This window comes from Carcharhinus amblyrhynchos, chromosome 25 (assembly GCF_965287045.1).
Source record: "Carcharhinus amblyrhynchos chromosome 25, sCarAmb.v2.hapA, whole genome shotgun sequence".
Taxonomy (NCBI): Eukaryota; Metazoa; Chordata; class Chondrichthyes; order Carcharhiniformes; family Carcharhinidae; genus Carcharhinus; species Carcharhinus amblyrhynchos.
In genome coordinates, this window is record NC_137348.1 from 44,587,818 (window position 1) to 44,601,371 (window position 13,554).

A 13,554-nucleotide genomic window follows, 5' to 3' on the forward strand; every position below is an offset into this window, starting at 1 on the left:
GTGAGATTCCAGAACTAAATGGGAATTCTCTCCACAATACAGTGAGAAGGGAGCACATCCATGCTGCACTTGTAGTCAAAGGGTCCGCCCCAGACAAGGCTACTGGAACAGCCAAAATGTGTACTGCCCAGGCTGAAGGGTGAAGCCACCTCAGGACAGGGCTTTACAAATAAACCTACCTGAGAATGAGGAATTGATGCAGCTAAATTGCAATGGTGCACCCAAACCAGCCCCAATTAAGATTAAACTCCTGGTAAATGGCCACACCCCTAGACATGGAGATGGACATAGGAACTGCTTTATCCATTATTGAGGAACAAACCTTTCAGTGACTCTGGTTACCCTTGCCTATAGCCAATGGGACACTAAGGCTGGATTGGCCAAGTATACTGGGGAGCCCTTAGATATTACTGGGACCACTGTAACCCCAGTTACACAGAGGCAACAGACAGTAACCCCCCCCCCCCCCCCCCCCCCCCCCCACCCTCTCTCTCCACCCCCAGTAATGGTGCAAGGACCAGGATCCAGTTTTTTTGAAAGGGACAGACTACAGAAAATCCACCTGAATTGACAACAAATCTTTAAAATGGGTGCAGGCAATTTATAGAAAGTCATTGGGAAGTATCCCAAAATGTTCCAAGTAGGCCTTGGGAAGGTTTCAGGTGCCAGGATCTACATGTACCCAGAGGCCCAACTTAGCTTAACTTTAGGGCATAACCGGATAGAACCTTCAAACCGTGAGATACGGTCCATGTGAGGAACTTGAGCAATGGTTCTCAATGGATTCTGGAAACTGTTCTTCAGATATAAAATAAAAACCAGGGAGAAGACCATAGATCACCTCCATCACAGGAGCACTCCACAGAAGCAGCTGTTCCTACAGAGGCGCCAGTGTCCTTCACACCAGCCTGTAGATACGAAGCTCCACCCTCTAAAAGCTCAAGAGTCAGTCATCTGGATGATGAAGATCCTGGCTCAGACATGGAGACAGAGGCGGTGGACCGCCAGTCAGAGGATGTCACTGCTCTACATCACTATTCCTAATACTAGTTGAATTGATTATGCACTCACAGTAAACCATCCCATCTGTTACACATCCCTCGATCAGACCCTACAATTGATGGAGATGATGCCATGGGCAAAGAGACGGAGAAGGCTCCATTGTCAGGGGAGGGAGGGGATATGATAACCCCATGAGGTCCATGGGGAATCACTGATCTTTCTGTTTCGATCTCCCAGGACTAGACATGCTGAACTGTAGTCCCAGGCAGAGATTACTGTGTGTACACCATGTTAGTCATTTTACTTTGACTTCTGTAATAAATTATGTTCCTTTCCAGTCATGCTTGCTGAGTCATCACATTAAGCAGAATAGATCAGGAGTAACCAGCAATCCTGTTTACTGAGTGTTCTTCCTATCCTGTGTATTTGTGCGAGGTCATTGCAAAAAGATGTCAACAGGTAGATGAACAAACAGGGTAGTTGCAAAGTCTGATTGGTCAGTTGAATTGGTTATGCAATCAAGACCAAATGTATTTAAACTAAGTAACATAAGGAAGCACCCTAAAGCTGTTGATTTAAGGGCAAGCAAAACAACAAAAAATAGAGAAGCGCGTATTTAAATTTCCATCCTGGAATGACTGAAACAAAATGAAATGAATTATTTTTCATAATTCTTCTCATAATGGGTGTTTGAGTGTAATTAGTATTGGAATATTTATCATTGTGAGCATGGGAAATGTTGCCCTTTAGCCAGGAAAGCTGAGAAAATCAGATGTATTGTTCAAACTGCTGTTGTGGAAACACTGGATATTGGATTCTGTTTGTCAAATGTTTTGAGGGAAATTCTATGCCAGGGTTGACTGAAAGCAGTTTGCCTGTTGAATGTTACATCCATAGTCACTTCTTGTGGATAACATACACTACACAATGTGTAAGTGAGAAAAGATTAAGGATTGACTTTGCTGGTGTGCAACAAATGTTAGAAAAGCAAGAAATTTCCAGGATCAAACTGGTTCATGTAAATTATCAACGATCTCGTTGTTTCACAAAAAGATATGCTTGCACCAAAAGATTTTGAGGGTCCGAGAAGAGGAGCGTCATGTAATTGAGGATGTGGAAGATTACTTTTTTCTTCATTTGTTTAGAAATATTATTGTAAATCTTTCCAAGGAAATCTGTGAAGTATAAATTATGATTAACTGTAGACAGGCTTAGGATAATCATTGGATAATTAATTGTGCACATATTGGCACAGGTGTTGGATTGTGGAGTTAGGGGCTATCCATTTATAATGTCTCATTGCGAAACTGAGTAAATATTGACTTTGGGTCTCTTACTTTACCAACTAGTTGTCAAGAGTTTAACAGGGCTTGACAGGGTAGATACTGAATGTTTCCTCTTGTGGGGAAACTCAAATGAACCAAAGCAGTTTATAACAAGGGTGTCTCATTTAAGGTGAAAATGAAGAGGAATTTCTTTTCTCACATAGCTGATTCCCAAGACAATCATAGGAGCTGGGCCATTGAATATATTCAAGGCAGAATGAGACAGATTTGTTTTTTGAGGAGATAACCAGGTGTGTAATGTGCATTTGATGTAGTCTATATGGATCTCAGCAAAGCCTTTGAGAAGATCCCACATGGGAGACTCATAAAGAAGGCAAATGCACATGGGATACATAGTCATATAGAGCTGAAAAGGCCCTTTGGCTTATCGAGTCTGCACCGACAATAACTATCACTAAAGACATGCTAATTCAATTTTCCAGCACTTGTCCCATATCCTTAAATGTCATGATATTTCAAGTACTTATCCAAATGAGCCAACATGGTATAAACAGAGCCACGGCATGGTGGCACAGTAGTTAGCACTGTTGCTTCACAGTGCCAGGGACCTAGGTTTGATTCTCAAATTGGGTGACTGCGTGCAGTTTGCACATTCTCCCCATGTCTGTGTGGGTTTCCTGCGGGTACTTCCGTAGTCCAAAAATGTGCAGGTTAGGTTGATTGGCCATGCTAAATTGCTCCTTAGTGTTAGGGGGTAGAGTAACTATGTGAGGTTACGGGGATTGGGCTTGTGTGGGATTGTTGTTGATACAGGCTCAATGGGCCAAATGGTGGTCTTGTGCACTGTAGATATTCTATGATTCTATGAACAGGGTAATTTGATAAGGTGGATGCAAAATTGACTTAGTTATAGGAGACAGAAGGTGATGATGGAAGGCTGCTTTAGTGACTGGAAGCCAGTAACTGATGGCATACCACAAGTATCTCTGCTGTGTCATAGAACATAGAACATTACAGCGCAGAACAGGCCCTTTGGCCCACGATGTTGCGCCGACCAGTTAAAAAACAATGACCCACTAACCTAAACCAATCCTTTTCGTCCATAAACCTATCCACGGATCTCTTAAATGCCCCCAAACTAGGCGCATTTACAACCGCAGCAGGCAGGGCATTCCAATCCCTCACCACCCTCTGGGTAAAGAACCTACCCCTGACATCCGTCCTATAACTACCACCCCTTAATTTAAAGCTATGCCCCCTCGTGCTAGCTTTCTCCATCCGAGGAAAAAGGCTATCACTGTCCACCCTATCCAAACCTCTGATCATCTTATATGTTTCAATAAGGTCCCCTCGCAGCCGCCTTCTTTCTAATGAAAACAACCTCAAATCCCTCAGTCTCTCCTCATAGGACCTCCCCTCCATACCAGGCAACATCCTGGTAAACCTCCTCTGCACCCTCTCCAAAGCCTCCACATCCTTCTTGTAATGTGGGGACCAGAACTGCACACAGTACTCCAAGTGCAGCCGCACCAGAGTTGTGTACAGTTGCAACATGACGCTGCGACTCCTAAATTCAATTCCCTTACCAATGAACGCCAAGACACCGTATGCCTTCTTAACAACCCTATCTACTTGATTCCCAACTTTCAGGGATCTACGTACACATACACCTAGATCCCTCTGTTCATCCACACTATTCAAAGTCCTCCTGTCAGCCCTATACTTAACACATCTGTTATTCCTACCAAAGTGAATTACCTCACACTTCTCCGCATTAAACTCCATCCGCCACCTCTCGGCCCAGCTCTGCAACCTGTCCAAGTCTTCCTGCAAACTATGACACCCTTCCTCACAATCTACCACACCTCCGACTTTGGTGTCATCAGCAAATTTACTAATCCACCCAACTATACCCTCATCCAGATCATTAATAAAAATTACAAACAGCAGTGGCCCCAAAACAGATCCCTGAGGCACACCACTCGTAACCGAACTCCATGACGAATATTTACCATCAACCACCACCCTCTGTCTCCTATCTGCTAGCCAATTCCTGATCCAATTTCCTAGATTACCCTCAATCCCATACATCTGCATTTTCTGCAGAAGCCTACCATGGTGAACTTTATCAAACGCCTTACTAAAATCCATATATACCACGTCCACTGCCTTACCCCCATCCACCTCTTTGGTCACTTTCTCAAAAAACTCAATAAGGTTAGTAAGGCACGACCTATCCACTACAAAACCATGCTGACTATCTCCAATCAATTCATTACTCTCCAAATAACTATAAATCCTATCCCTAATAATTTTTTCTAAAACCTTGCCCACAACAGAAGTAAGACTCACCGGTCTATAATTCCCGGGGAAGTCTCTGTTCCCCTTCTTAAACAATGGGACAACATTCGCTAACCTCCAATTTTCCGGTACTATACCAGAGGCCAACGACGACCTGAAGATCAGAGCCAGAGGCTCTGCAATCACTTCTCTTGCCTCCCAGAGAATCCTAGGGTAAATCCCATCCGGACCAGGGGACTTATCTATTTTCAATCCCTCAAGAATATCCAGCACATCCTCCTTATCAACTGTAATACTGTCTATTCTACTCCCCTGCAACCCAGTGTCCTCCTCAGCTATATTCTTGTCCCCCTGCGTGAACACCGAAGAGAAATATTGGTTCAATGCCTCTCCAATCTCTTCCGGTTCCACACATAACTTCCCTCTGCTGTCTATAACTGGCCCTAATCTTGCCCTAACCAACCTTCTGTTCTTGACATACCTATAGAACACCTTAGGATTCTCCTTAATCCTATCAGCCAAAGTCTTATTATTATTATTATTGTCCCCTATTATTCACCATTTATATAAACACCATAGATGATTATGTGAGTGATAAGATTAATCAGTTTGGGTGACACATAAATAGGCTGCGTGGTTAATAGTGAGGCATAGTGTTTTGGGCTATAAGAAGATACAGATGGAATGGTCAAATGGGCAGATATGTGGCAGATGGAATTTAACCCTGAAAAGTGTGAGGTGATACACTCTGGAAGAGGCAATTTGACAAGTAAGTATTCAATGAACGGCATGACATGAGGAAGTTCTGAGGAACAAAGGGGCCTTGGCATGTTTGTCCACGGATATCTGAAGGTGGAAGGGTCTGTTAGTGTGATGGCACACTTACCTTTATCAATTGGGGTGTAGATTACAAAAGCAGGGAAGACCTGTTGGAGTTGTATCAAACTTTGTTGAGGTCACAGCTAGAGTCCTGTGTGCATTTCTAGTCCCACGTTATAGGAAGGATGATTGCACTGGAGGGGATGCAGAAGAGATTCACCAGATGCTGCCTGGGATGGAGCATTTAAGTTATGAAGAGAGGTTGGATAAGCTTGGGTTATTTTCATTGGAGCAGAGAAGACTGAGGGGCGACCTGATCGAGGTGTACAAGATTATGAGAGACACGGACAGGATGGATAAGGAGCAGCTGTTCCCCTTAGTTGAAGGGTCTGTCACATAGTTTCAAGGTGAAAGGCAAGAGATTTTGGGGGGAATAATGTGAGGAAAACTTTTTTAACTGAGAGGGTGGTGACGGCCTGCAATTATCTGTCTGGGAGGGTGATAGAGGTGGGATGTCTCACATCCTTTAAAAAGTACCTCAGTGAGCACTTGGCACATCTTAATATTGAAGGCTATGGGTCAAATGCTGTAAATGGGATTAGATGGGAGGTCAGATGTGTCAGTGCAGGCTCTTATGCACTGAGAGATTCTGATTCTGAAGGGAATTGAGGGTTTTGGGAAATGACCAGGAAAATGGATTTCAGGGTGCAGCCCTGAATGATTATTATGAAAGGCAGAGCAAGCTTGAGACATGCACTATCTTCTCTCTTGTTTGCTTGTGAATTATTGTTGCTGTTATATTTTCCAACAAAGACCACTTCTCCCCAATATCCCCTGCTTTCAAATCCTCGTGACTTTTCTATTTGCCGTTCCTGTTAGGGCCATGGTCCCAACCAGGTTCAAGTGGAGCATATCCTGACTCTACAATTCCATCCTGTCCTGGCACCAGTTTTCCTTGAGTAGAACCTCTTTTCCCACAGCACTCCTTTGACACCTGTTCATCTCTCAATCAAGCTGCTTGTCCTGTGGCAGTTTGCACATTGTTTGATGCTAATGCAGGCACAAGAACAACAAGAAGTTAGTATGACTTAGAGTGAGTGGATTATGTTTTATTGGACAATATTGGCACAAGCTGGAGGAGCAGTACCCCATCATCCAATTGGGCACATTGCAACCCTTGAGACTCAACTTTTGAGTTTGGCAACTTTAGATTTTGACCTTTCTCTTCCATCATAAACCCCTTTCTTTTTTACTATTCCATACCTGTATTGCCTCAATGCAAAGCATTCCTCCCCCTCTCTCGCCACCGTTTGTTGTTTTTAAAGTTACTACTTTTTGTTGTACTTTCTATATTTCCAACATTCTCCCTTCCATCAGTTCTATGGACGCAAAACATTAATTCTGTTTCTCTCCTGATAGATACTGACAGACCTGCTGAGTTTTTCCAGTGTCCTCTGTGCATAGAGTCATAGAGTCCCAACAATGCAGAAGAGGCCATTCCATCGAATTTGTACCATGTTAGCTTTGTACGGTAACTGGCTCTGGATTTGAGGTCTGGGAGACACACAGCATCAGTTTGTTTGCAGTGTAAATGGGATTTTGCTAATTGCCTTGCATGCTAACGTTCAATGCGTGCTACCAAAGAGTGATGAAACTGATTGCTGTGGCTGCCATAAGCTATGGGTTTGACAGGGCTCCAGGACAGCTGAAGCTGATCCAATTCTGTTTTATTTCTATCAGTAGTTGTTGTTTGAACTTGCTTTGCCTCCATCTTGAGTTAAAGAATCATAGAATCCCTACAGTGAAGAAAGGCCGTTCGGCCCATCGAACCTGTGCCGACAACAATCCAACCCAGGCTCTGTCCCCCCACAACCACTACTAACCCCCCGACACTAATCCACCTAGCCTACACTTCTTTGGGGTGTGGGAGGAAACTGGAGCACCTGGAAGAAACCCACACAAGCAAGGTGAGAACATGCAAACTTCACACAGACGGTGACCTAAGGCTGCGATTGAACCTGAGTCCCAGGAGCTGTGAGGCAGCATTGCTAATCACTGTGCCACCCCTGTGCCAAAGGAATTATCTCCCTCATTGATAGGAAGACCCTTCTTTGAGGGATCAGACATTTCACACTGAACATCCTTGGCATAATACCCTGGTTAGAATGTGCTGTTCACAATCTCTATCTCAGTTTCTGATATTGAGTTTACAGAGTGTGAGAAAGCTGATGTGTGTAAGTGTTGTGATTATAGCGTTTTTGCCAATAAGTTGGGTAACCAAACTAGCAGGATCTCAAGCTGTGTGGAAAGCATAATTACTGAGAATGATCTGTTACATCAAAGAGTTGTCAGCAGAAACATGGGCAATTCAGGAGCATCTGTCACTTCAAAAAGAAATCATGTTAAAATAGAGGATGCTGTGATCCAATAAAACTTTGAAATGGGAAAGGGGGGAAGCATTGTCAATATGGTTAGCACTCTTCTTTCTGAGTCAGATTATAGACTCACATCCAACTTGAAAGAGCTACTAGTGCAGTGCTGAGAGAGCACTGCATTTGGAAGTGTCATTTCTGTACGAGGTTAAACTTGAGACTCCATCTGCCCCCTCAACTGGACATAACGGATCCCATGCCACCAGAACAGCAGGGTCCTTCTGATGTAAAAACAAAAAATGTTGGAAATACTCTGTAAGTGTGGCAATGTCTTTGGAGCAAAAACAGTTGACATTTCAGGTAGCTGACCCTTTGATAGAACTGGGATTACTTAGAGATGTAGCAGTTTTTCAGCAAGGCATGAAAAGTGGTTGAAAGAGTTTCAGAGCATAACCTTTGCATGCATTTTGTTTTCTTTCAGATATCAGTTAGTGATAATTCTACTTTTTACAATTACACCTCCTCTGGAAATGTCTTTTGCTCCTTTAATGGTCCCATTATCAGATCTTTTCTTTCCTGCACTAGCATCCCTTTTGCCATTGAATCCCTTCTGCATTCCAGCTATCAGATTTTCCCTTTGCCTCTTTCCATCCTCACACATCCACTGTTTTCTCAACCCAGAACCTTGTTTAAAAGCTGTTACACCTTTAAGTACTCAGTCTGGAGAATGGTCATCACTCTGTTGTTCTGTCCACACATGGTGACAACACTGCTGAATATTTTTGAGTATTTTCTGTTCTTAATTAATTTTCAGCATTTTTATTCTTGTGTTTGAAGTTTTGCCTGATGGTCTAGGCCAATCATTATGTCTCTCGATAACCAGATAATCTGTTTGAATATTTCAGATCATGATTTGATTTATTATTGTCATATGTATTAGCATACAGTGAAAAGTATTGTTTCTTGCACATTGTACAGACAAAGCATACTGTTCATAGAGAAGGAAACAAGAGAGTGTAAAATGTAATGTTACAGTCATAGTTAGGGTGTAGAGAAAGATCAACTTAATGTGAGGCAGGTCCATTCAAAAGTCTGATGCCAGCAGGGAAGAAGCTGCTCTTCAGTCAGTTGGTATATCAGATTTCTGTATCTTTTTCCGATGGAAGAAGGTGGAAGAGATAATGTCCAGGGTGCATGAGGTCCTTAATTATGTTGGCTGCTTCGCCGAGGCAGTGGGAAATACAGATGGATGAGAGGCTGGTTTGTGCGATGGATTGGGCTGCATTCATGGCCTTTGTAGTTTCTTGTGGTCTTGGGCAGAGCAGGAGCCATACCAAGCTGTGATACAATCAGAAAGAATGCTTTGTATGTTGCATCTGTAAAAGCTGGTAAGAATCTTAGTTGGCATTCCAAATTTCCTTAGTCTTCTGAGAAAGTCGAGGCATTGGTGGGCTTTCTTAACTATAGTATCGGCATGGGGGGAGCAGGACAGGCTGAAGTTGACCTGGACACCTTAAAACCTGAAGCTCTCGACCCTTTCTACTTTGTCCCCATTGATGTAGAGAGGGGTATCGATGACAATCTCCTTCGTTTTGTTGACACTGAGGGAGAGATTATTGTTGCTGCACCAGTTCACTAGATTCTCTTATCTCATTCCTGTGCTCTGTCTCGTCTTTGTTTGAGATCTGACCCATTAGGTGGTATCGTCAGCAAACTTGAAAATCAAGTTGGAGAGGAATTTGGCCACACAGTCATAGGTGTGTAAAGAATATAGTAGGGGGCTGAGAACACCACCTTGTGGAGCACCGCTGTTGCGGATGATTGTGGAGGAGGTGTTGTTGCCTATCCTTAATATTGCAGTCCATGGGTTAAGATGTTCAGGATCCAGTTGCAGATGGAGGAGCCAAAGCCTAGGCCATGGAGTTAAGAGATGAGTTTGTAGGAATAATAGTATTGAAGGCTGAGTTGTAGTCAATGAATAGGAGTCTGACATAGATATCTTTGTTATCTAAGTTTTCCAGGGTTGAGGGCAGGATCATGGAGATGACGTCTCCTGTGGACCTGTTGCATCGTTAGGTGAACTGTAGTGGATCCAGGCAGTTCAGGAGCCTGGAATTGATTTGTGCTATGACTAGCTACTCAAAGCATTTCATAATGATGGATGTCAGAGCCACCAGACACTAGTCAGTAAAACACGCTGTTTGGCATTTCTTTGGTACTGGGATAATGGTTGTCTTCTTGAAACAGATAGAGACCTCAGATTGTTGTAAAGAGATGTTGAAGATGTCCAAAAATATCCCCGCCAGTTTATCCGTGCAGGATCAGAGTGCTTACTGGGGTACCCCACCTTGGCCAGTCGCTTTCGTGGGTTGACCTTCGAGAAAGCTCCTCTGATATCTGTAATGGTGACCTCAGATACAGCTTCATCCAAGGCTTTCAGGGTAGAGGGTAAGCTTTCGCTGACCTTTTGCTCAAAATGGGTGTAGAATGCGTTGAGTTCATCAGAGAGGGGGTGCGTTGGAGCTGGAAATTTTATATGCCTTCATCTTGTAGCTGTTAAGTTTTGCAGACCTTGCCATAGTCGGTGGGGGTCTGTGTGGCTAACCTGAGACTCTAGCTTGGTCCAATACTTCCTTTAGCATCTTTGATGGATCTCTTTAGATCGTATCTAGCTTTCTTGTATAAATCAATGTCGCTGGTTTGAACGCCTCAGACCTCTACTTATGCAAGCAGTGGATATCCCTCTTCATGATGTGGGGATGCCGGCGTTGGACTGGGGTAAACACAGTAAGAGTGGGAGATCAGAACTCTCACTCACCTAACAAAGGGGCAAACCCCGAAAGCTGGTGGTGTTTACTACCAAATAAACCTGTTGGGCTTTAACCTGGTGTTGTGAGACTTCTTACTGTGTTTATCCCTGTTCATCCATAGTTTCTGGTTGGGAACACAAGGATTTACTTCTTTGGCACACAGTCTTCTACACATTTACTAATGAAGTCAGTTACTGTAATGGCATACTCGTTCAGGCTGGTTCCAGAGCTTTGAAATACTGACCAGTCCACTGACTCTAAGCAATCCGTAGGAGATCATTCGATTCCTCAAATCAACACTGCACAACTTTCTTTATTGGATTCTCCCACTTCAGTTTTTGTTTGTAAGCCGGAAGCAGGAGCACAGCCTTGTAGTCTGATTTGCCAAAGTATGGGCGGGTGATAGAGTGGTAAACATGTTTGATATTTGTGTAGCGGTGGTCTCGGATGTTTGGGCCTCTGGTGGAACAGGAGATGTGATGGTGCTAACTTGGTAATACGTGCTTGAGTTTAGCTTGATTGAAGTCCCCAGCCATGATGAACAAGGCCTCGGGATGTTTCATCTGAAGGCTATTTGTAGTGATGCATGTTTCGTCCAATGTGAAATGATGACATGCAAGCGATGATCATGAACAATGGATTCACCACAGACCCAATTCATGCTCGGACTGGTTTCAAGCAATGCTGTATTATTGCACTGACAATCCTCTCGATCTTGCTGCAATGCTGCATCTCACCCTCAGCAAACTTCCTGCTGGAGTGGAACTAAACATTTGACAAGTGGGAATCTGTTTAACCTCTGCTGCTACAGACCGGGTCCAGTGTCGTTATGTAGATGATGCTAGTGTCTCTGCAAACCTGGAGGCCGAGTTCCAAGCCATCGTCAACAACTTCACCAAGACATATGGGAGCATGGGCCTTAATCTAAAGATCTGTGTGACAAACATCCTCTGCCAACCTGCCTCTGGCACATAGTGCTACCCTCTCCCAGTTATTAAACTCCACAACAAGGCCTTGGATATTGTAAACCACTGTCCGTACTTTGGGAACTTACTGTGTACGGGGGTAGACATTAAAACCTAGATTCAACCCAGTGCAGCCTTCGGTCACCTGAAGAAGAGAATGTTTGAAGACCCAGACCTCAAACGTGCACCAAACTCATGGACTACAGAGGATTGTGATATCTATCTTCGTATAGTGACATGGACTATATAAGCAGGCACGACAAAATCCTGAAGAATTACCATCAGTGCTGTCTCCATCAAAGCAATAACTTAGATTAATAAGGTGCTGTGTGATTCACAACTGTTAACCACTACGCTGCTTTCTTCCTCTTAACCAATAGTATTCCAGTGTCCCTTTAATCTGACGGGCTTCAATTTTGGCTAACAGGCCTGTGGTTGCTCTTTTGTTAAACGGTGCTCTGGCATCACCTCATAAGTGAAAAACATTTGTAAGTTTGTGACCACAGCCTCTGCACTTTCTTCCACTTTGTGTGCTTAGTTTCTCCTCCTTATGTATTTTATTCAATTTCTCCATTGCCACCTCCTGCTGCTGTCTCATTGACAGCATTCCTGTTCATTGGTGAAGATGTACTCATTCAGAATGTTAGTCATGCCTTCTGCGTGATCTTTTTAGTCCTACTCAGTCTCACACTTCCTTTGACGAATATAAAATATTCTAGTGCTCTTTATGTTAACTGCTAATATACTCCCTGTGCCTTTTTTGTTCCCTTTTTCAGGTTTCCTTGGTATTCAGATTGATTTTCTTATTGTAAACTGGCAAATATTCAGAGTAACAAAACTTTGTTTGCAATGGGAGCAAGTTGAATCCAGGACAATGTAGCGTTAGTGAGGAAACTCATTCCTGTAAATATTGGACAAGCAGACATTTTTCATTTCCCACATCATTCAACTCCTTTCATGCTGGTTCAAGAAAATCTGGCTAGTAGCGGTACTATTGTTTAGAATATATACCCCAGTGGGTCTGACAGACCTGAATCTGATCCAATTTAGAATTACAGTAAACATTCAACTTCCCAAACATTCTTCAAATCCCTAATCCAATCATAACTGTTAATATAAAATCTTGACTTGTGAATTATTTTAATGCTCAAATTCAGTGAAACAGTTGGGTTTTGAAAAGTTTTTTAAGAGGGGTTTAGGCAAGGAAATTGTGAAGTGAGACCTAGGTGACCGAAGGAGAGCGGTCAGAGATGTAATGAAGCAGGAGTATAGGTCAAAGGAGCAGTCTTGGAGGTTATTGGGCTGGAACAGTGAGAGTTAAGCAATGATTTTAAAGACTGTGAGCATGAATCAGGTTTGACCTAAGACATGATGTGCATAATGTTCGTGTGTGATGGAGGATGGGAGACAGTTGTGATGAAGCAGTAACAAGGGCCCCAGTAGCAGTGAAACTGAGACGGGTGGAGCTGGGTGACATTGCGGAAGTGGATATAGCTAGTCATTAGGTGCTGGGGAGTAGATACAGAGGAGATGTCAGGGTGAGTTTTTCACTCAGAGGGTGGTGAGTGAGTGGAATCGGCTGCCGTCGGTGGTGGTGGAAGTGAACTCATTGGGGTCTTTTAAGAGACTTCTGGATAAGTACATGGGATTTAATGGGATTGAGGGTTATAGGTAGGCCTAGTAGGTAAGGATATGATCAGCACAGCTTGTGGGCCAAAGGGCCTGTTTGTGCTATAGTTTTCTGTGTTCTATGTTCTGTGTTCTATTATATTCTAGGAGTTTTTGAAGTTTACCTCTGTTTGGATAATACACAGAGGTTTTGGCTCAGCCAGAGAGTGTCCATGGAGGGAGATGGCATCAGTGGTCAAATTGGACTAGTGGAGCGGAGGGATAGAAACCACTTCACTCTTCCAAATCTCAATAATAAGAGGAAACTTGGAATAAACATTAAATAAATTCACTCAAGGAGATAACAAGGTTATTTGCAACAAGTCTGTTT

General features: G+C 43.3%; 1 protein-coding gene across 4 annotated transcripts in view; it reads left to right on the forward strand.

Annotated features, from left to right (window-relative positions):
- The window catches only part of exd3 (exonuclease 3'-5' domain containing 3), a 342,749-nt gene that overhangs the window by 44,655 nt on the left and 284,540 nt on the right, over window positions 1-13,554 (forward strand). The window lies entirely within an intron of this gene.